This window comes from Helianthus annuus, chromosome 1 (assembly GCF_002127325.2).
Source record: "Helianthus annuus cultivar XRQ/B chromosome 1, HanXRQr2.0-SUNRISE, whole genome shotgun sequence".
NCBI classification, from domain to species: domain Eukaryota; kingdom Viridiplantae; phylum Streptophyta; class Magnoliopsida; order Asterales; family Asteraceae; genus Helianthus; species Helianthus annuus.
The window spans coordinates 67,267,365-67,290,991 of record NC_035433.2 but is presented as its reverse complement, the minus strand read 5'-3'; the positions used below and the strand labels follow the sequence as shown (position 1 = coordinate 67,290,991).

Below are 23,627 nucleotides of genomic sequence, written 5' to 3'. Positions count from 1 at the left end.
ATTTGCATGGATTACAGTGGTGATCATGTATTACGAACTGCCTTGGGCAGTCAACCCGTAGTCATTGGTATCGATAGGTTCATGTCGATAACTAACATGCTTCGTTTTACTCAATGTACGTGCTGGTTATGCGTAAACTATTTCGAACTCTATATGTTATTATCAAACTTGTATACTCACCTTTACATTATGTGTATTGACTTTTATTTTAACGTATGTGACAGGTGCTTAAGATGCCTATTTGCTTGGAAATCAAGGCTAGGAAAGAGTCCTAGAAACCAACAAATAGTTGTCTGTACTAATGAAACCTGAGTTGTTGGAACAAAACTATTTAACTAGATTTTGTCTGTAATAAATACGTTATCTTTTATGACATGGTATGGGACGTGTTGTTTTAAATAATTGGTAATTGTAGTTGTTATAGAAACTTCTGGACAATCTGTTTCACTCAGTGCCACGCCCTGATGTTTCCGCCATCGGTTGGGGTGTGACAGATTGGTATCAGAACCATAACTATAGGGAATTAGGCAAGACTCGACCTAGTCCGGGTCGATGTCTTAGAGACCTAGTCTATAGTTAGGACCTTATTGACCAACTCGTGCATGTCCACTAGGGATTATGTACGAGCTTACTTGCTATTTCTCGCTATTCTCGCCTACGTTACACTATCACTGCACTCAAATTTTCAATTGTGAATAAGCGATTAAGTCGAGATTAGGTGTGAAAACCGCAAACTTTCGATTGAATTGCTTAATTGATCTGTATTCATCTATAAAACGCGAGAATTCGCGTTGAACCAGGAGTGAAATCCATACTTTAGTGCGGATTTTCGTCTCTATTTTCATCAAAACAGGAACAAATTTGCTAAGCTAGGGGTGAAACCCTAACCTTGACGATTTGTTCCGACTTTTACTTGGTTTACAAAACTCTCACCAAAGTCTCGACGGACTCCAACGACCTGAAGTCACAATATGACTAAAAGGGATGCGTGCCGAACGGCCAAGAATCGAGGCAGAAGCGCGATCCTGAAAGTCAAGATGTGTACGACAAGTCCTTGAGAATAGTCGAATCACTTTGGATAGTCAATGTCTAATAGCCGCCGACGATCTATTTCTCGATTTTTATGTGTTTCGATTCTGAGCCCGCAACTGCTGACTCTGATGATTCGTCAATTTTATGTGTTTATGTGTATTTATCTGTTTATGTGTTTAACTTTTGGCGAATTATCCGATTTTTGCGGACCGACACGCACGACTCGCACTGCACTTCTATCTCAAAACGCTGACAAATCACTAAATTATGGACGACCCTATGATACGCTTATACTATACTAATCGCTATGCTAAACACGATCGCTATATTCAAACGCTCGCGAACTTTGAATGATAGGTTTTTGTATTCTGACTGGCTCTGTGATTACATGCGTATGTGTTTCTGTGCTTCTGTTCCCTACGTGCTTATGTATTTATGTGCTTATGTGGCTCTATATGAATATGTGATTTCATGCCTATGTGCTTACGTGATTATACGTGTTCCTGAGCTGTAGTAAGTATTAGACGTGTGAGGTGAGATTCGATTATGACGTGTCTGAGACCCATGACGATGTCTGTTGCAGAAAATGTCGACTGAACCATCATCTGGACCTCGTCACCCACGACTCACTCGCCAAGAACAGAGGGACAAACACCTTGCTACCATCCTTGCTAAACAAGTGGCCAACGTTGTGCCTCATATCGTGAGTGAAATCTACGAGAATGTTAACAAATCGTCTGAGGAGTCCAGAATCGAAGCTCCTAAAGTTGCTACCAAGACTGCTTTCAGCTTCAAGCAGTTCAAGGCTTGCGGTCCAAAGGAATTTACTGGAGAAGATGGCCTAACGGCTATGTTTCAATGGTTTGATTCCATCGAAGTCACTCTCCGCCAGAGCGGATGTCCTGAAAATCTTCGTACCCTAAACGCTACCGGCGTCTTCCAGTCCCGCGCATTAGATTGGTGGATGGTCGAGAGAAACAAACGCGGGAATGATGCAGCTTATGAGCTGACTTGGGAAGAGTTGAAGGCCATCATGATGGATGAATTCTGCCCTCCCCATGAACGCCAAAAGCTGGAGGACGAGTTCTGGAATATTAAGCAGAAGGAAGGTGATAACGCTGCCCTGACTGCTCGCTTTAAGCAGCTCAGCATCATCTGTCCCGATCATGTGAAGACGCCCGACATGGCAATCAAGAAGTACATCCGAGCCCTACCCGACTGTGTTGCGGATTTTGTGCATGCCGCAAAAACAGCAACGATTGAAGAAACTTACTTGCTTGCCGCTGAAATCAACGACAAGCGGGTAAAAGCTGGTTTTTGGGATAAGCCTTCAAAGTCTCTGCATCAAGCTACCGCCGCACCAACCGCTGAAACCGCCACTCTTCAACCGTCAAAGTCCTCATGCCGCAGGAAGAAGAACAACAACAGCAGCTCTGGCAATAAGAACTGTGCTGCCACTACCACTGCTGCTCCACTGCAAGCCGTACCGGCTCAGCAGCAGTCTCATCACCGACCAGCACTAGTTATATATGCACCGCCTGCAAAGCGTGCATACACAGGCCCCCACCCTGGTTGCCCAACATGATCTTATCATCACCCGGTGGGTCTTGCATGTCGTTTCTGCGCCCACTGCAATATGTACGGTCATTTTACTACTAACTGCCGTACTGGTCCCCGTCAAGCGCCAGCTCAAGCCACTGCTCATCAAGCTCTGCTCCCAGCCCCGCAAGGCCAACATGTGGCTCAGGCACCCACGGTCAACGCCCGAGTCTGCTTCGCATGTGGTGATCCCAACCACTTTGAGAACGTGTGCCCGAACATGGTTGTGAAACAAGAGCCCCAGCAGCAGCAACCTCATCAGCAGCAGCAGCAGCCTCAGCAGCAGCAACAAGCTGCACGCGCCAAAACTTTCAACATCAATGTGCGCCAAGCCCAGGCTGACAACAACGTGGTCAATGGTATGTTCCTTGTGAATGGTATTTATGCTTCATGTTTGTTTGATACTGGAGCCGATAACTGCTTTGTGTCGTTTGAGTTCGAGAAGCTCCTTAGTCGTATGCGCTCCCATCTCCCCTCGACGTTCGATGTTGAAGTCGCCACCGGAAGAACTGTCGCCGTTAATTCTGTTCTTCGTGATTGTACTGTTAAGCTCAACAATCATATTTTCCCAATCGACCTTATTCCGATGTAACTCGGAAGTTTTGTCGTCATAGTAGGCATGGACATTCTTCGTGAAAACCATGCTGAAGTTGTGTGCTTCGACATGATGATTCGATTCTCGCTCGCGAATGGTGATCTATTGTGTGTCTCTGGTGAAACCGCTTCAAAAGGCCTCAAACTCATGTCCTGTGTCCAAGCTAGCAAGTATCTCCGCAAGGAATACAGAGCTTTCTTGGCTAACATTGTAGTAGCGGAGAAGGAAAAGAAAAGGAAGACCGAAGTTAAAGACGTTCCTGTGGTCCGTGAATTTCCTCAGGTGTTCCCTGATGATCTTCCTGGACTTCCGCCAAGTCATGATATCGACTTTCGAATCGACCTCATTCCTGGAGCCAACCCTGTTGCCAAAGCTCCTTACCGGCTCGCACCGTCCGAAATGCGTGAACTCTCGAATCAGCTCTAGGAATTACTTGAGAAAGGCTTCATTCGCCCGAGCACCTCTCCTTGGGTTGCGCCAGTCCTTTTTGTCAAAAAGAAGGATGGGTCGTTCAGGATGTACATCGACTATCGGGAATTGAATAAGCTAACCATCAAGAACCGCTATCCCCTACCCCGAATTGATGATTTGTTTGTTCAGCTACAAGGTGCTACGTGTTTCTCGAAGATCGATCTACGCTCAGGCTATCATCAGTTAGGCATTCAAGAGGAGGATATACCCAAACCGCTTTTTGCACTCGTTACGGCCACTATGAGTTCGTTGGTATGCCTTTTGGTTTAACTAACGCACCCGCGGTTTTCATGGATCTGATGAATCGCGTGTGTAAACCATATCTCGACCGTTTCGTCATCGTGTTCATCGACGATGTCTTGATCTATTCCAAATCAAAGGCCGAACACGCGCAACATCTACGTTTAGTTCTCGAGCTACTCCAGGGGAACCAACTCTATGCCATGTTCTCCAAGTGTGAATTCTGGCTAGAGGAGGTTCAGTTTCTGGGTCACATTGTCAATAGTCAAGGTATTCATGTCGACCCCGCGAAGATTGAAGCAGTCAAGAGTTGAATTACGCCAAAGAACCCGTCTGAAGTCCGCTCTTTTCTCGGACTAGCAGGCTATTATCGACAATTCATCGAAGGATTCTCAAAGATCGATGTGCCGCTTACCGCTCTTACGCATAGAGACAAGCCTTTTGTTTGGGGAACTGAACAAGAGTCTGCTTTCCAAACCCTCAAGCACATGCTTTGCAATGCTCCTGTTCTCACATTGCCCGACGGAAACGACGACTTCCTTGTCTATTGTGATGCTTCCAACCTTGGCCTTGGTTGTGTTCTTATGCAGCGGAACAAGGTTATAGCTTACACATCTCGTCAGCTCAAAATCCATGAGAAGAACTATACAACCCATGATCTCGAGCAAGGCGCAGTTGTTTTTGCGTTAAAGATTTGGCGACACTATCTATATGGTACCAAGTGTACGATCTTCAGTGATCATAGGAGTCTACAACATATCTTTGATCAGAAAGAACTTAATATGCGTCAACGCCGATGGGTGGAACTTCTCAACGATTACGACTGTGAGATTCATTATCACCCAGGCAAAGCAAATGTCGTTGCCGACGCTCTCAGTAGACGGAGTTATTTGCTCAGCATTTGTAATGTCCAAGCCCAATACGATCTCGAAACCCTCATCCGCGAAGCCCAGCACGCCTGTTTTAATGAACGCACTCTGAAGAAGGAGAGAACGATTCATACCCTTGAAGACATGCTCCGTTCGTGTGTCATAGACTTCGGTGGTAATTGGGACACTTACCTGCCTGATCGGACTACCATCCGATCGACCAGCTGTTCGACCCACCAACACTTGTTTTCGTTTTACGCGTCACTTATCGTATCGTTCTGATCAGGCTAGCCATACTCTAAGCGCTCCCTTCAATCCATTCAACCGCTGTGAGTATACTCGATCCCTTTTTGCTTTACGCACTTTTGGGTGTTACATACGTTACTTATTCTAAATCACATCGACACACTACGCAATATTTTAAACGCTAACTGTTACGGCATGCTATACGTGACTAAGTGAATGCTTGTTTGTTATGTTTACACATGGAATGCTGTCTACCTGCCTTAACGACAATAGTACTATAGTTTGGACTCAGCACCCGCTCACGCGGGGGTTGTTAAGGATAATTATTTGCATGGATTACAGTGGTGATCATGTATTACGAACTGCCTTGGGCAGTCAACCCGCAGTCATTGGTAACGATAGGTTCATGTCGATAACTAACATGCTTCGTTTTGCTCAGTGTACGTGCTGGTTTTGCGTAAACTATTTCGAACTCTATATGCTATTATCAAACTTGTATACTCACCTTTACATTATGTGTATTGACTTTTATTTTAACGTATGTGACAGGTGCTTAAGATGCCTATTTGCTTGGAAATCAAGGCTAGGAAAGAGTCCTAGAAACCAACAAATAGTTGTCTGTACTAATGAAACCTGAGTTGTCAGAACAGAACTATTTAACTAGATTTTGTCTGTAATAAATATGTTATCTTTTATGACATGGTATGGGACGTGTTGTTTTAAATAATTGGTAATTGTAGTTGTTATGGAAACTTCTGGACAATTTGTTTCGCTCAGTACCATGCCCCGATGTTTCCGCCATCGGTTGGGGTGTGACAATGGCCCCGTGTGCAAAAGCGTATCTGTACTATCAAGATTTGCTTGAATTTTGCGAATCTTAGCGTTGACCACGGCCGTGTGGAGCTGGGCACGCCCCCGTGTTGGGAAATAGAAGCTTCTACAACTTTGTCTTTTCTACAGACACTTGAGCACGCCCCCGTGTTGGCTGGGCACGGGGCGTGTTCAGCCTTCTGATCTCATGTTTTTGCTTGGGAAGATGCTGTCGAGGGGTCGGGCATGCCACGTTTATTCCTTTTCTTGTATTTATGTTAGATTTAGCTGTATTTTTGCTTTTTTTGTTCATTTGCGCTCGTTTAATCCTGAAAATACAAAAGGAAGACAAAAGCACACTTTTTCCAAACATTAGTACTAAAAAAAAGTTAGTTTTATGCCTCATTTGATGTAATTTATATGTTGCATTTTACACACAAAATACCCCACACTTGAATCTGTGCTTGTCCTCAAACAAAATTCTTTATAATGTGGCTTACACACCTAAATGGAATGGGTAGAAGAGAGGTTTTTGGGCTTGTCTTGAGTGTCGGGATTCCAAGATCTTTATTAGGTTTTATTTTTATGTTATTTACAATCCTATTCGTTATGATTTATTTAGAACATTACATAAGAGAAATTACTTATTTGGGCATAACATGCCTCTTTTAAAATTCCATTTATATACAAGTTCACATACCTCACGGGAGATCACTCAACACTCGGCCGAAGATGTATTTTTGTGAAACACTCGAGACCGGCATGGAACTTAATTCTACCATATGTTTGCCAAGCAATCAATCCTCCTCCCCTTTAACTATAAACCTTTGTAAATATTAAGAGCACTTTGGGGAAGGGTTAGGCTTGGGTTAAAGGTAGGTGGTTTCAGGTTAGTGGTTAGTAGAAAAGGGCGAAAGGCGTAAAAAGCGTCGGTTTTCAAAAAAAAAAGAACTTATTGTTTTTGTGACTTTTTATTTAAACGAAGCATTTTTCAAACAAAGTTTCTTTTGAGGAACTTGTTTGTTTATTGCTATACTTCATCATTTTTTTTAATAAGGAATGTCACATGAAGACCGAGCTTTTTACTAAAATAAAGGGTTTAAAATAAAAAAAAAAGGTTTTTGGTGGGTAAAGGGTGTTTGTTTTGTGGGTTTAGAAATGAAAAGTGTTAGGCTCAAAGGGGTTAACTAGGGGGATTTTGGGTAGGTGGTAAAAAAAAGAAAAATAATGGTGTTGAAAGAAAAAAAAGTTAGTCCTAATGCCTCCATCATTTACTTACTTGGGTTTAAGTTGGTAAGGACCGGGAATGTATCGTCATGGCAAGTTCTAGAGTTGTAAGAAACCAAGCGGCTATTCACACAAGAAACGAAAAATGAGCATTTAGTTTAAAGATGTGTATTTATATGAAGCCTCAAAACTCACTTTTTGTGGGAAAGGGTTTTTAATGTGATCAAATATATATAATCAAATTTTAACTAGATTTGTCATGCCGTTTCATAATTTCTTATGTTGGTTCTTTTTATCATGATGCTATCGGTTGTAAATTCGTAAAAATATAACCTTTTTAGAATTTGTTATTCCCAATTTAAACCAAGACAAGTAAAAAAAATGAAAAGTTTTTGAAAAACGTTTGGGTGTTTAGCGGTTCCAATAGAGTTTTGTGTAAGGCTTGTAATTAGGACTTGCAAAATTCAAGGTTTTAGCACCCCCCCCCCCCACTTAAATTACACATTGTCCTCAATGTGTCCCAAAAATAAGTTTTTAGGTTGATTGAATGTGTAAAAAGGTGTGTTAAACAAAATTTATGTTACTGGGCACCTGGACACGGGCCGTGGTGACCGGGCACGGCCTCGTGTTCAGATTGCCAGTAACAGAAAGCAACAGAAGGCTGGATACAGCGGCGTGTTTAGCGAACACACCCCGTGTCCAGGTACCTGAACTGGGCATTTTTCTGTAGATCATTGAGCACGGGGCGTGTTGGCTGAGCATGGCCCGTGCTGAACTTGCTGTAATGAAGAAAAATTGTCGGGAGGCTCAGTTTTTGTACATGGGGTGTTGGTTCAAGCTTCCCTTAATATTCTTCACCATTCTGAGTGTGTTTTATTCCTGAAAATTAAAACTAAACTAGAAAACATAAAAGTTAATCTAAATTAAACTAAGGATAGTTCCGCGGAATGCCTCCGTGGTACGCCACGTTTACAAGGGTCCTTGGCTAGAACCAAAGCCAGTAATATGTTACTCAAGTGGGATGGATTGCATCCCTTGTTGCACCGTCAGAGAGCATCATCCAAACTTGAGTCTATGACTTTCATGTAGTTGACCGGGTCGTCATCTTCTACTCTTTTTCCAACCTCGAACTTCATCTCCTTGTCCCCAACCCTCAATGTTAGTGTCCCACCATTCATGTCTACCACGGCATGCGCCGTGGCCAAGAATGGTCTTCCTAGGATGAGTGGCACTTCAGTATCTTCCTCCATATCTAGTATGACAAAGTCGGTCGGGAAGACAAAGTCTCTGACTTTTACCAATAGATTTTCGGCGACACCTTGTGGATATTTAATGAACCTATCGGTGAGTTGTATGCTCATTTTTGTAGAGCTCGTTTTCCTTAGTCCGAGTCAGTCGAACATCGATGCGGGCATGAGGTTGATGCTAGCCCTAAGATCGGCTAGTGTATTGCGTATGGGTGAGTCCCAAATCGAACAAGGGATGGTAAAGCTTCCAGGGTCGATCTTCTTTTGTGGGAGTTTGTTGAGTAGTAAGGCGGAGCATTCTTCGCTTAAATTAACTAATTGCAAGGATTCAATTTTCCTTTTGTGAGTGAGAAAGTCCCTCATGAATTTTGAATATTTAGGCATTTGGGTTAGGACTTCTACAAATGGAATATTGACATGCAATTGTTTTAGTAGATTTACGAATTTTGTGAATTGCTCATCGGTCTTTTGGCGAAGTAACCGACCGAGATAAGGCACCGGAGGATTCTTGGGTGGCTCTTGGCTTGGTGTAGGAATCGTCTCTTTTTGGGTTGTTGATGAAGCTGTGGTTTGGCTGGGTGAACTCCTTTCAGTTGTGGGAAGCGGAGCTTCCTCACGACCTACGGTACGGTTTCTCTATGTGATGAGATGTACTTGCGCCTTTGGGTTTGTTTCGGTATTGCTAGGTAACGCGCCTTGTGGTCTCTCGGAGAAATTTTGAGCTAGTTGATTTAATTGTTTTCTAATGTTTTGAATACTAGCTTGTTGGTTTCTAAAATTCGATTCTATTTTTTGAAATCGATCCGAGTTTTTCTTATCGGTGTTAGAGATGAGGCGTGAGACGGTGTCTTCAAGCCTCTCTCGTCCCCCTTGTTGTTGTTGAGAGAAATTTTGTGACTCATTTCGTGGTTGTTGAAAGTTTGTTCTTTGGTTTTGATTTTGTTGGTTACTACTATTGTCAGGGTCTCTCCAACCAAGGTTAGGGTGGTTACGCCATCCTTGGTTGTAGGTACCTGTCGGAGGACCTGATGGCCTAGGTCTATTATCAATGTAGTTTACCATTTACGTTTGATTATCCATTTCTTTCATACAACTCTAATTTTCATGTGGCCCACCACACCCTTCACAAGCCATAACCGAGGTCGTTTTTGCCATTTCTAAATTTTTGATTTTCGAAGAAAGGGCCTCGATTTGGGCTTGTAAAGAAGTGCTTTCGTCAACCTTATTGGCGCCCGGGGCAAGAGATTTAGTGTCTCGGGGAGTGTGCCACTAAAAATTGTTTTGAGCAACTTCCTCAATTTAATTATAAATTTCATTTGGGCGGCGATTACCTAAAAGTCCCCCGGGGCTAGAGTCAAGTGTTTGTCTTGTGTGTGGCAACAACCCATTATAGAAAGTGGATACTTGTTGCCATACCGCAGGACCATGATGAGGACATTTCCTTAGTAGCTCCTTGAACCTTTCCCAGGTTTCATATAAGGATTCCACATCCTCTTGTGAGTATGTATTAATTTCAGTTATTAATTTAGCCGTTTTAGAAGGAGGGAAATACTTATATAGAAACTTCTGGGCTAGTTCATCCCAGGTGTTTACCGAACCAACTGGGAGGGTGTTAAGCCAAGCCTTAACTCGGTCTTTTAGTGAAAATGGAAACATTCGAAGGCGGGTGGCGTCGTTTGATGCTTCGTTGATCCGAAAAGTATCACATATTTTCAAGAAGTTAGTAATATGTAAATGTGGATCTTCGTTCGCAAGCCCGTGGAAGGTTGTGGAGTTTTGGAGCATTTGTATCAAATGTGGCCGAAGTTCGAAGTTGTTGGCATCGACATTCGGTGCATTGATAGCGGTGCCAAGATTACCTATAATGGGTCGTAGGTAATCCATGAGGGTACGTTGATCCGCCATTGGGAATGGGTCCCCCGAAACTTTCTCTTGTTTTTTAGCTTTAAGTCTTTTTCTTAGAAAGCGTTCGGGTTCGTCTAGAGGTTCTTTTATGTCTTTACTAGACCTGGGGCTCATACACTGCATAGAAAGTTCAAGTGCGGCGCCTGGGTTCCAAGTCCCGCAATAAAAATAAAAAGAACGTTGGTCAGAACTTTCACCATGGCCCCGTGCTCAGATGAACACGGCCCATGGTCAGAGTTACAGTGATTGTTTTCCGGATCCCTGTTACTGAAGAGCTTGACACGGCCCCGTGCTGCACCGACACGGCCTCGTATTCAGCTCTCTGTAACTCGGAAAATAAAAACTGCCAGTAACAATGCTGGGCACGGCCCGTGTCCGACCAGGCACGGCTCCGTGCTGAGTCTGCAGAAACTGAAAAATTAAGAAAAATCCTAAAAAAAAACAGAAAAATAAGAAAATTGATTAGGTTGTTGATTCCTAACTTTCTTAAAATCCTTGTGTCCCTGGCAGCGGCGACAAAAACTTGATGTGTGTCGGTGTGTATATATTTTTATGTATATTTTTAGCCCTTTTTAACACTTTAGTCAAGTTTTAAATTTATAAAACACGATATTTTACTAACACTAAACACACAGATGGGCAAGTGCACCCATCATGAGCGTAGTATAGCGTTGGTAAGATACCGAGGTCGTCCAAGGACACAAGAGCTTTTAGTACCGGTTTATCCTCAACGTCTAATCAAATGAAAATTTTAGAAAAAAGGTTTAAACATGAGAATAAAAACTAAAAATGCTGAAAATAAAAATAAAATAAAAACAGATAGACAAGATGAATCACTTGGATCCAACTCGCCTTTAGTGTAACCTTTGATGTTTTCCGCACTTTTGCACTTTTTAAGAGATTATCTTAGTTATAGTAGTAGGCCCCTCTTTTGAAGGTGACGTTACCCTTAACCCAGTAGTTTGAGTCAGCAAGGATACAATCCTAAAGGGTTGGATTATTGAAAGATAATTAGTTAAGTTATTAATGCGTAATGTGGTAGGCCCCTCTTTTGAAGGTGACGTTACCCTCGGCTAAGTGGTTTGAGTCAGCAGTGATACAATCCCAAGTAGCCGGGTTAATGTATTAATAGTAATTTACATATGAGGGGATCAAGCCATTCGCACCCCCGCCATCCAATACCAGTGGGTATTGAAGGAGGTCCTAGTAAGCTTGACCCAGGTCCTTGCAGGATCTATACACTGAACAAGGCAAGAACCTTACCAAACCATTCACTTAACCCCCGACCAGGTAGCCAACATATCTCTATATAGACCGTAGAGATATGAATGGTGTAAATCTTTTATTTTATATAGACAGTAAAATAACGCCAAGACACCACGGACAAATGATAAGGAAGTTTCACCTTCAACATAGGAAACTAGTTATTAAAGTCATTAATACAAAACCAAATAAAAAGTGCGAAAAGATTAAATAAACAAAAGTATTACACTAAATGCGTGTCTTCACCAAGTGATGTAAGAGACTTAGGAAAACATGGCCTTTGATTGTCAAGAACTCTTACTATCAATCTTGGATCCCGAGACTACTACACACAATCTATGATGGATGTTGGATGATGGTGGTGGATGTAGGTGTTGTGATGGTGGTGGAGTGTGGGTGGAGTGGGAGAGAGGTGGTTTGTCAAGGGATGCCTTTGAAGTGAACCAAGCACCTCTATTTATAGCCTGCACAGAAGCCCGGACACGGCCCCGTGTCCATCCACTTTCTCTTTCTTCATTAATTGCATTTTGTCTACATTAGTTGACCACGCCTCCGTGTCCGCTGGGCACGGCTCCGTGTGCCGAAGCGTATCTGTACTATCAAGATTTGCTTGGATTCTGCGAATCTTAGCGTTGACCACGACCGTGTGGAGCTGGGCACGCCCTCGTGTTGGGAAATAGAAGCTTCTACAACTTTGTCTTTTCTGCAGACACTTGAGCTCGCCCCCGTGTAGGCTGGGCACGGGGCGTGTTCAGCCTTCTGATCTCTTGTTTTTGCTTGGGAAGATGCTGTCGAGGGGTCGGACATGCCACGTTTATTCCTTTTCTTGTATTTATGTTAGATTTAGCTGTATTTTTGCTTCTTTTGTTCATTTGCGCTCGTTTAATCCTGAAAATACAAAAGGAAGACAAAAGCACACTTTTTCCAACATTAGTACTAAAAAAGGGGTTAGTTTTATGCCTCATTTGATGTAATTTATATGTTGCATTTTACATACATCAACATGTTTACCAAGGTAAACAAAGATGGTACATCACGATTTTGAGGTCCAAAGTTGGTATTTTTCTTGAATTTTGTTAAAACCTTCAAACATGTTTACCTTGCTTCATCCTAGGAACATCTTCAAGTTGCCAACAAACCCCTATGTTGGACAGGTTTGGATTGAAGTTTTGTTCCAAAAATATTAGTTATATTAGTTTACATTTCATGCAAAGATGGTACATCACGATTTTGAGGTCCAAAGTTGGTATTTTTCTTGAATTTTGTTAAAACCTTCAAACATGTTTACCTTGCTTCATCCTAGGAACATCTTCAAGTTGCCAACAAACCCCTATGTTGGACAGGTTTGGATTGAAGTTTTGTTCCAAAAATATTAGTTATATTAGTTTACATTTCATGTAACCTAAGTCACCAAATGACTTCCAAGCAAACAAAGTAAACAAACTGCACCAAGTCTCCAACAATAACCATGTAGGAAGTACTCGTCTAGTTAAACTCACTTGTTTATTTGGTGAATTAGATGAGTTAGCTTATGTTATTCATATTGTATTCATGACCATTCGAATCATCGTTGTGGTGATTTTGTGCAATGGTAAAAAATTATTAGGTGAGTGGATATTTACATACACACACACACCCACATACAAACAATCTTATGGAATCACTCAATCCGTATACATGCTTAATTGATATGCTTATTGTGATTCCATGCTTATTAATGCATCATTAACCTTGCAAGTCTTCCTTAACATCTATAGCGCTATAGGATTAGCACACTGCTCGTTTATGGTTATTGTTAAGTTATACTTTACGGTCTTGTTTACTTTGGTGACAAGATTACGCTCATGTTCTTATTCACTTATGTGATAAGATTACGCTAGAGGACACTTTGGATTGATGTTTAATTATGCATGCTAGTATGTAACATGATGTGCATACTTAACATGTGGATTTGAGAACCAATCTTTCATATGTTATGTAGACAAAACTAGTATGCTCACCGACATTATTTGTGTTGACGGATACTTATTACATGTTGCAGGAAATGTATGACGATGCTACAAGAAAAACTACTTAGGGTGGAATCAGAAACTCACCCAAATTTTACTTATGTTTTTCAGTGTTTAGTTATGTTTACTTCCAATGTGTTGTACTTCCTTTTGAAACATCTAATGTTTGATTTAGTGAAATGAATTGGAAATTTTGAATTTTATTTATTGTCACAATTTAGTGTTATGAATCTTTTGAGCAATCTATTACGTCTTGCCTTGATGTTTCCGTCATCGGTTCGTGTGTGACAATGCAAGTGGGATTGCTTTTGGCGATGAAAATAAAAGTTGTAACCTCCCATTTCCAAGTTATAATATAGAAATATTTGAATCCACATAAATCAATGGTATAAAACATTGATTAAGTTATTTAAGTATGTTTATTAACTTGAGGTTGAGTTTATAGATTTTAATGATGGGTATCTAGATTGAGTGACCATTTAACATACTTAGAAACTTGGAGAGCTATTTTTTGTTATAACTTAATTAAAAATCGGCTACGAAGTGGAGGTTAGGGTTATCTAGCTGGTCAAAGATATGAGTTGTTGTGAGTCTTGGAATGGAGAATAGCTAGAGATATGATGAGAATCAAGAAAAAACTTGCAATCCAACAACGAGAGATAGAATGTTGATATTAAAGTCCAGAAACTTCATTGTTGATTAAATATGGTTAATGTCTGTTTGGGGGGTTTGGGTAATCAAATGGGTTTAAGTAATAATCTAGATATTTTGGGTTAACCTTGTTGATTTTAATAAGGATTAACTGTATCAATGTTATTTTCTTTAAGAGTTTGTAAGTTTTCTTTTGATTATTAATAAACAGAAATAGAAGTCATGAGTAAGTCCTACTCACAAAAAATCTTGTGTTCGTGATCGTGTTTATAGATATTAATTGTTATTCCCAACACATGGCATCAGAGCTACATTATGAAAATCTTGGAACATTTGAAGACGACCGATGGTAAGCAAAACCTATTATGCAATGTTACTAAGGGCTGCAACTTGATTGCAATCGAATTATTTGATTCGACTGAAGATTAGAAGACGAAAGCAGGATCAAATAACATGGCTGACGGAGATAGGCAGAACTCGGCGTCTATCGTGGTACAGGAGAAATCCAGTTCTTCAAGTGTATCATGCCCCAAGTTGACAAACACAAAGTATAACACTTGGATGGTCATGATGGAGGCCATTTTTTATGTGCAAGATTTGTGGGAGGCCATTTTTGACGCGCAAGATTTTTGACACAAAATTTAAAACAACAAATGGAAGTTGAATAAGTTTCAAGAAACAATTTTTTAATGACTTTAGTAAAACAAATAGGAAACTTGGTTACGATTTGTTAAAGTTACCTTTTTAAATATATATGTATTAAATTTGTTGGAAATAAGATCTTCTTCAACTTAATTAAACAATGGATTTAACAAGAAAAAATTCTTTGATTAAAACTGAAGGTACATAAACCCTAATCATATAATCCCTATTTATACTAAACAATCCCTTGTTGAACAAGTAACTTACTCCTATAAGAAAACCAAACAAAATAAAACTAGTATTTCTTAAATCTTCCTACTATATAAGGAAAAGTGTTGAATGTTTTGTCATATAAGGACAAATTACAAGTTTTGTCCTTTATCTTGATACCCTTTTTCAGGCGGTGTCATTTTCAACGAATTTTGACAGAGTTTGCCCTTTATAGGGATAATTGTTGCACGTCTTCTCCTTTAGTCTTAACCCAGTAATTTTTTTTGTTAATTCTAATCATGTGACTTGCATGTGAGGGTATTTTTGTCATTTCACCTGAAAAGGACTAAAAATGTAAATAGTTTAAATACTCAAACATTTTAAATAAATTAAAATGTTATTTCTCTATCACTTAGACCATCCACCCCTACCACCACCACCACCACCACCATCCACCCAATTGCCACCACTCTCTCTCTCCCAGCCGTAATCCACCTCTTTCTTTCTCTCTATCCCAGTCGTAACCCATTTCTTTCTCATCAACAACAATCATCATCAATAGCAACACACCGACCGTTTTTATGGCTGGCAGGGTGGTTGTCAGTAACCAACGAGGGGAACCCAAGGAGACAACAGGAGACCTGCACCTCAATTTTGGCCGGTTAATTTTTGACGTATTCAACTCATCAAAACAATAACCTTCCCTCCGACCCAGTTCTCTATCATTGCCTCTTTAGTTTCAGCTCTCTTTTAAAATTGTGGTGGTGGTAGTCTGGTAGAAAAGTCACAGGAATGTGTGTGGCTTCAGAGAGAGAGAGAGAGAGAGAGAGATGAGGGTGAGAGAGTGAGGGGTGAAAGGGTTTTATATTATTTATTTTTTTAATTTTTGTATTGAAAGGGTTAAGAAGACTACCTTGCCCTTATGTGGGTCTCACATGACCATATTTAACAAGAAAATCTAGAGTTAGGGCTAAAGAACAAGACGTGCAACAATTTTCCCTATAAAGAGCAAACCCTATCAAAATTCGTTGAAAAGGACACCGCCTGGAAAAGGGTATCAAGATAAAGGATAAAACTTGTAATTTTTCCAAAATAAAATAAACCATTTAAATGCTCCAACTTTTGAGTATTGACAAGATTAGTTCCAACAATCACCCCCGTAGTATCGTCAACTTCCTCCTAAGTTTTGAAAACGAAGTAAGACCTGAAGTACTTCCACCTTAATACTCGGTCTCTTGCATTCGCTTTGCATCAACACCTTCGTTGCAACCGACACAACACTGCACCCCCTGATTTCTGACTCCTTTGGGATCACACCCAAAACTTCTCCAAACCATTGAACCATCAACCACAAACACGACAACATCCTTTCTCTTCCACCTTGATAAAACCTGCTACTTCACCACCTTTGAAGTATGTTGTTGATCTGATCTAACACAGCACTACACATAGGTTTTCTCTTTTGATCAAGCCTGCAATCTCTGCTCCTTTATTGCTACGGTTTTGATGTTGTTAAAGACAATCTCAATCACTACAACCTATTGTTTTCTTTTGATCAACAAATCTCACCCCCCAACTGTTGGCGGAAACATCGGAGTGAGAAGAAATAGATTGCTCGAGACATCATAACACTAATAATTGTGACAAGTATTTAAATAATAAATTTCATTCCATTTCTAAAGAGTCCGTTACAAGGATTTGAAGCAAATACAACAACATGAATAATGAAATACAATACAATAGGAGTACAAAATTTAAAGTGTGTATCTAAGCATCCTACTAGATTCCGTGCATCACCAACATCATCGTTAAACCTGCAACATATTTTAAAAGCATAATTCAATACAAAGGTATTGGCAAGTACACTAATTTTAGACTCGTGACATATGTATAAAAAGTATTTTTAATCCAACATAGCAATTTGGTATACAAGGTCAAACTATCATGCAAAACTAAAGGTCAAACCCAAGTGTCCACAAGAATAATAGCATCCCTCGATATAGCAATATCGAGACCGTAAAGTATGAATAATAGCATCCTCCGATATAGCAATATCGAGACCGTAAAGAATATAATTTAACAAAACCCCGTCGGGTGGTGTGCTACTCCTATAGCGCTATAATTGTTAAGGCGGGTTAACAAGTAGTATGAATTCTAGCATGAACTTAAGCATAACAAAGCATGTATAAGGATTGATTGAATAAAGCATGTTTGTGAATCATTCATTTTAACAAGTAAAACATGTTGCACCCAAAGTGTATTAAAAGGAAAATGGGTCAAGTGTACTCACAAAATTGCTAAGTCTTCCGATTATCCAAGTGTTGACGAGTGTATGAGATTGGGAGGACGAATGTATAAGAGTTAAAGTTCAAGGTATGTTTAGAGTCGAGATTCGGAATATAAAAGGAATGTGGAAGGTACATATGCAAAAGTAATCATCTAGTCATATAATTCTTGTTTGACACTATGAAACCCCAAGGGTTAGAATGCTTTCATGGGTAAATTACCCACTAGAATCATAACAAGTTATTAAGTCTTAGATGATGTAATCTAATATTTTGAAAAATGAACACAAATTCATCATCAGAGGTTCGATTATTTGGATAATATATAAGTATTATATAATGTTCATATAGTCATATAGGTCAAGCATGAGGTAGGAGGATGAATCCCCCATTTAGGTACCTCTTTGTTTATCATAGAAGTCATGTAAGAGGTAGGAAGAACAAGTTTTCCATTTAGGTACCTCTAGGTGTTCACCACTGTGACAACTCGTATTTCAGAACCGTTTCTTGTATTATGTATTAACCTGTATGAACTCTATGTGATTACGTATGTTTGACTGATCAATCATGTATAAAGTTGTTAAACGCTTTTGTATGTCGCGGGAACTATTCTACACAAGTGGGCCGCGAAACTCACTATACACACACTCTTGTTACTCCTTATATGCACTCGGCCCACACTCGTGTCAAACCCGATTCGCACAAGCCCAAGTCATCGCATGTGTTATTTAAGCCCAAGCATAGGTATGAGAAGCCCATTCAGGTTATAAACCAACACATATGGGTTCGGCCCATATTGTCCCGATTTGTTATAAGCGTATGTGCATACACCTTCTTTATTATCACAAGAACTAAACCTAAACCCTAACACATCCCCTACTACGTACGGCAGTGGAACACCCCCCCTCCTGTTCGAGTTTGCATCTCAATCAATCAGGGTTCCGGTTAGTAGTTCCCACTTACTAATGTTGATATTGGGTGATAATAATTGTGTGTGATAATGAATAGATGTGATTGGTGTCAGCCTATCTTAATTGTTCGGTCCAATTATATTTGATGTTTGTAAATTGAGTATTAAAGTGGCATGTGTGAATAAAACAATGGCAGCCACCACAAACTATGTTCGGTTCAATGATATTGTAATGCATATAACACTTGTCGGCCATTGATGAATTATTTTATTAATAAGCGGCTGATTGATTTATAATATTGGTCTTACAATGATTTGATAGTTTAGATGTTGCATATAAATGAATTGGTTAAATGATTTCTTCGATGGATGATGAAACCGATGGCATGAGATCATTCGACCATTACTATGAAAGATATGTGTGGTTTGTAATTAAAGTAAAGGTTAGTGGCTTAAAGGTCCAATGGGATTTGAGGTTGCACAAAATTTAATGGTTGAATAGGTAGATTGGCGGCATATGTATTGTCAGAAAAGTTAATGATCAAATATATGTGTGTGCATGTAAATCAAATTATGGTGTGTCAACTATTGGAATTTGTCGTTAGTATGCATGTAATCGGCCATGTGATCTCTGTGTTAATTCAATTTTCAAGTTAAGAAATTAGTAAATGTTGCATATCTTAGGTTGGTCCAATAGCCTTTTGAGGTGACTAAAGGTGGTCGGCCACAAATGATAAAAAGACTCGATTTGGTGGTTTTCTTCACTGAAATGATGATGACTTGTTATGATATTGGGTTCATATTAATTGATACTTTATTTATTTAATTGATAATAACATGTTGACTGATCATCGCATGACTAGGAAACTGTTAAGTTTAAATATTGCAAGATAATTGGAAACGTAGTAACCGATTGCATGATTGAAGGAAAGATGATACTGATTTCCATAAATTGCGTATAATGATCCTGATCGCACAAGTCTGATTTGTGTCGCACGAGATACCAATAGTCGCACAAGACTATTGGATCGTACAAGCTGTGTTTCCTTAATAATTGTTGGGCCGCAAAACCCAAAGGCCGATCACACAAATAACACCAGTCGCACAAGATTGTAGGATCCGCATGTATCGCACAAGTTAATTGATGGGTTTCGTGTTATTGGGCCGGGTACTAATGGGTATCAACGGGTGACTCGCACAAGGCCGTTAGACTTGTGCGAGCCCAATCTTTTGGTCACACAAGTTTGGGTACGCTAGGACTGTACAACGTGATGCGAGTTGCCATGATTCGTATGTGTTTCTTATATGCTATCTTATGTGATACTTGTATGCGCAACTCGAAACCAAAAATCTGACTTGTATAATAACCATGATAGGACGTGGTTGACCACTTACTAGCTTATCTGTACTCTTTGTGTATCTGCCGAGCAAACCAAGGTGAGTTCACACAGCCAAGGCATGGGATTCCCGGGTTGGGAATTGGGTTGGATATGTTGGATATGGAATGATTACTCGTACTTACGCAATCGCTAGACTATAGACCATCGTCCTCAGGATAGTCAGGACACTTACGTAAAACCTACGTAAACTAGTATCTACCATTGTCTCCCGGGTCGGGAGGACACTTACATAAATCCTGCGTAACCTAATACCCACTACTGTCTTCCGGGTCGGAAGGACACTTACGTAAATCCTGCGTAAACCCCACGCGTACCACTGTCCTCGGGGAAGGGCACTCACGTAAATCCTGCATGACCTTGTACGTATTCCTGTTCTCGGATTAAGAAGAACACATGGTTGCAAATAGTCTAGTAAGTACCATAATGGGAATCCCCCATTGTAAAGGATAAATGTGAGAATCCCTCACCAATAGTATATACTTGTATGGGAAGCCCCCACTAGATGAACTTACATATTTGTTACGAACTTACTTTCTGTGAACTCGCTCAACTAGTTTGTTGATTATTTGCTGCATGCCTTGCAGGACCTTAGGTACTTTATGGAGCTTGCACAAGGGGGAGCGGGTTGTTGTGGACATGGATTCATGAATGCTTACTAAACACATATGATATTTCATACGTTAACACTTACGTTTGGGTTTTACTTAAATGCTTCCGCTATACTTAACTATATTACATGTTCAATATGATTGGGTTAAGATCCTGGTCATGTCACACTCCCAAGCGGTGGTACTCCGCGTGTGGGATTTTGGGGGTGTGACAACAACTACACTTGATGTTATGAACATTCAAGGAGGGTCATGAACATACAATAAGAAAGGAAATAAGACAACTAATCTATGAGAAAACATCAAGCAATTTGTGAATTTTCAAGTAGGATAGCCCAAGATAATCCTAAATCACACAATCATCAAGCTTTAGGCTTGAATATCACTTGTGGGTTAAACCCTTAAACAAAACAGAAAGTTTATGAGGTTTACACGTCTGATTTTATATGTCTCAACCTTGTTTTTAAGCCCAACTAACCATAGAAGTGGTTATGAGCATAAGGACATAGGTTTGGGATGAGATAACTTAAGTTTAATCAAATTTAACAAAGATTGAATCAAAAACAGAAATATCAGTCAACTTTGGAGCCTTTTTGGTGACATTCCATACCTTGGTTTTCCATGGAAAACCTGTGGGAATGTTCCTAAGGTCAATCCAAGTAAGTAGCAAAAAGAATCAAGGGAAACATTTAAGAAATGAGTGAGTTATGCACACTTTTGTAAGAGGTGCTAAATCTGCTCGAACTCTTGATCTCAGCCGTGATTTGGAGTGTTTGAGAGTGAATGGGGAGTGTTTAAAAAGTGAAAAATGCTCAGAGGAGGCTTGGGTTATATAAGGGATGGATTAGGGTTTCATTGGGTTGGGCTTTGGGAGTGTTTAGTAGGGTTAATCATTGAAACAAGTCCATTAAACCGAGCCCAAGGGTGTTAACAGCCATAAAATACCCCTTTTTTCTTTGTGTGACATACAATTAATGTATTTTAGTGAAGCATAATATGTATTTATGATATACCAGTAATTGAAGGTTGGTTAGTAAAAAAACAACTAAAACTTAGCCATGAGGGCTGGTCGCATGTAACACCTCGAAATTTTGTGTCCAATAATGTGTTAACACGTGTCATGAGTTTACACGTGGCATTAAATATTAAATAAAGGACTAAAGTTGACAAACCTTGAAAGTATGTAAATTCGAGGGTTATAAATGTCAACGAAGGGTAATATACTGTATAGTAACCCTAAATGATGCTAGTACCTCCAAACGAATAAATCATGGATCGTACGGAGCGAAACGCGGGAGAAAGTGAGAGATTACAAGCTACAGGGGTTAATTGTGTCAACATGTTTAATTTATACCTCTGAGTGATCCTTTGACGAACCCGAGGCTTTGTAACAGTAAAATACGCTCACTAGAATATACAATATAATTTTCGCGAAGTTCCGTTTTAAAACGAGAAAGTTATGATCAAATTCGTTTGAGAGGGGTTAAAAGGATCAACAATAAAAGTTAAGGCTTTTCGGATAGTAATTAAACTAACCGGGGACTTAACATTGCGGGTAAAAGTCACGACGCCCTTAACGGTAAATAACCGAGGGCCAAATCGCAAAGTTACCCCTTCGAAACCGAAAAGTCAGGTTAATCATGACAAAAGATTTGAAAATCTTGAAATTCAGGCCTCAGGCGGCCCGCCTGAGTGAAACAAGCAAGTTAATGCGGGCCGCGAGCCACCTGTGGATACTTTCCTGACATGAAGATTCAGGCGGCCGCGTGCATGTAGCCTGAATCCTAATGCGGGTCGCTTAAGGACCCCAGATGCAGAAACTTTGGACAGACTTGTTGTTTGAGCCTGTGAACGATCATTTGAGCAATTAATGATGCATGGGCGCCCTCTACATGCCCCCTAGCACCCAGGGCCACCTGCTGAACATCCATGATCCCTTGTAGGTTGATGTGTAATGATCCTAAGCCCAATTTTTCACTATAAAAGCCAATGCATTTCACCAAAGTGAAACGCACCTCAAACCTGCATTCTAAATCACTTCTGGAGCTCCAAAGCACTCTTCTATCATCCTTAGTCGTGCACCAAGCTTCTGTAAGTGTGTCTACCCTTTTGTGGCTTTGTTTTTGCTTAGTTTAGCTTAAAAGTCAATCCGTCGTAATTAACGATTAACTTTGCGATAAATCACAAATGGTCCAGTGGTTTGTCGAATCAAAGATAGTTATATGTTGGTAATCATGTGGGCTTTAAACCCCTAAAAGGGCACCCTCTGATTCCCACTCTAACTAGTCCAAATGTCAAGTCAAACGTGCTTAGAAAAAGTCAACAGAAATGCTATTTTGCGATTTCTTGCATAATCAGTAATGTAGATGATATGTAACCTGTTTAAACACTCATAAAACATGATAATAAGTATATTAACTAGTCTAAGCTTGTTTGATCCGACCATTTACTGTTTTGACGCGGTTCGGAGCCGAAAGTCGCAAAAGCTTTTACTTCAGTTCTGACCCGTTAAAGTTTGTTTTAGATATGCCTTAGGACTCTCTTAGGACCAGGTTACATGATGGTATAACCCTCTGTGACCGGTTCGTTGTTTGTCCGAGTCTTTTACACGTTTCCGTTAAATGCTTAAAAGTTGACCGTAACGCCCTTTTTGATTTAAAACGAGAATTTCGGATACGTGAAAGAATCATAACCTTAGTTACTGATTTCTAAGCATGTCCCTAAAATTTCACGTCAATCCGAGGTCCAGAATAGGAGTTATGCTAAATAGCGCAAATTACGAAAACTTTAGTAATTTAATAGCGCAATTAGCATAACGCCTATCTAAACCCGGATTTCGACACCAAACCTTTTACTCACTGATGTAAAATAATATTTTGGGATTTTTAAAGATTTTTAATTATTTTTAACCTGCTCATAACCTGCGGTTATGGCAACGGTTCGGTAAATACCGAATATACCCTTTTCGGCCATAACTTGAGTTCTACAAAGTCTTTTGACCCGATTCCAGTTGCTACTGATTTTAAATAATAAATAAAGTATCTTAGACTTTATAAACTGTTCGGAAAACTCAGATTTCCTGTAGAACTCAGAAACCTCTTTTATAATCTTTAAAAAGACCGAAATACCCCTACGGGGCATAATATGAACTTAAACTCGTTACGGGCATTATGGAAGGTATCCTACTGATACCACAACCTCTTTAAAGCATATTGACTTAGGAAACCAGTGTGGGACTCTTACGGTTACCCGTTGCGCCTTTTGCGCGCGCGGTTCGGCTTATGTAACTAGTTTACATAAAATAGCCGAAACGGGTCAAACCATATTGTTTTGACCCCAAAATACAGAGTGTGATTATTATACCCCTATAAAACAAGTCTTCAAACTTGTTGGGTCAAAATCACATTC

At 40.0% G+C, this 23,627-nt stretch overlaps 1 non-coding gene across 1 annotated transcript; it reads left to right on the top strand.

Moving 5' to 3' along the window:
• Positions 1 to 9,756: 9,756 nt before the first annotated feature.
• On the top strand, positions 9,757 to 9,863 carry LOC118482836. The gene has a single exon (XR_004868985.1). It is a non-coding gene; the product is annotated as a small nucleolar RNA R71 (small nucleolar RNA).
• The last annotated feature ends 13,764 nt before the right edge of the window (positions 9,864 to 23,627 follow it).